Raw genomic sequence first — 1410 nt, forward strand, 5'->3', positions numbered from 1 at the left:
GACACTGAGGCAGAGACAGGCCAAAATGTCTCCCTTGCCCCACTTTCCTGAATTAATTAGCTAATCAGTCATTTTTCCTTCCACTTCTTCATTCAACAGACATTTCTCAGGTGCTTGCCTTGGACCTAGCACTGCACTAGGAGCTGGGGTAGGAAGAAGAGATCTTCGTCCAGAGCGGGAGACAGACACATAACCAACCACAGTACGATGAGCCACAGTGACTGCAGGGTAAGTGCCCAATGCTCTGGGATGCCCAGGAGAGAGGACAGTTGAGAGGGTCTATGGAGGTCAGAGAGCCACCACGTCCTGAGGGGCCAGCCTTGAAACTACCCCTTTTTTCCCTACTCACACCCCTCCCACCAGTATGTGCTCTAGACCCTATCTCTGAATCAGATTCCAAAGGCATCCTCCCCACCTCCGTTGCTGTCACTCTGGTCTGAGCCTCCTTCTCTTGCCTGGCAACTGCAGTGGTCTTTCCAGGGGCTCCCTGCTCCACTCTTAACCATTTGAAAATCTGTTCTCCACATGCTAGTGAGAATGACCTTGTTTTAAATACATACATTTAATTTTTTAAATAAGTAATACCTGCCCTTAGTGCAAAATAGAATGATTTTAAAAAACCAAACACACAGGAATCAGATCATGTCACCCCTTTGCTTAGGATCCACTTGATGACTTCTCATACACTTACAATAAAACCCAAACTTGCTGCCTGTCTTACAAAGCGCTTCCTGATCTGGGGGTCTACCTGCCTTTCTGATCCCACTTTGCACCACTTGTTCCCCCTGGAAGTGAACCAGTCTGTTCCTCAAACAGGCCAGTTCTCTTCTCGCCTCCTAAGGCCCTGCTCGTGCTGTTTCCTCTGCAGGGAATGCTCTTCCCCAGATCTCTGCTTGGCTGCTTCTTGTCAATTGGAGTTCAGTGTAATGTCACCTTCTCAGAGAGCCCTTCTCTGATTACTAATCTAAAGTAGCCACCAGACACTCTCTATCCTATCACTGTATTTTTTTGTGTGGGGGGGAGGGGCAGCTGGCCAGTATGGGGATCTGAACCCTTGACCTTGGTTTTGTCAGCACCACGCTCTACCAACTGAGCTAACTGGCCAACCCATATCACTGTATTTTAATGAAGAGCTCTATTTAGGTAGAATTGACATACAGTAAACTACACATATTTAAGATGCTCAATTGGAGAAATTTCGACATATGCATTCACCTGCGAAGCCATCACCACCATCAAGACAGTAAATGTATCCATCACCTCAAAAGTTTCCTCACATACCTTTGTAATCCCTCCTTTCCCTCTTCCCCTCCCCCTGCAACTACTGGTCTGCTTTCTGTCACTAGAGGTTAGTTTGCATTTTGTAGAATTTTGTATAGATGAAATCATACAAGATGTACCTTTTTGGGG

The 1410-nt window shown here is 46.5% G+C and overlaps 1 non-coding gene across 1 annotated transcript; it reads right to left on the minus strand.

The window, feature by feature from the left end:
* Positions 1–1030: 1030 nt before the first annotated feature.
* On the minus strand, positions 1031–1104 carry TRNAV-GAC (transfer RNA valine (anticodon GAC)). The gene has a single exon. It is a non-coding gene; the product is annotated as a tRNA-Val (tRNA).
* Positions 1105–1410: the final 306 nt, after the last annotated feature.

Source organism: Cynocephalus volans, chromosome 4, assembly GCF_027409185.1.
Source record: "Cynocephalus volans isolate mCynVol1 chromosome 4, mCynVol1.pri, whole genome shotgun sequence".
In the NCBI taxonomy this organism is placed as follows: Eukaryota; Metazoa; Chordata; class Mammalia; order Dermoptera; family Cynocephalidae; genus Cynocephalus; species Cynocephalus volans.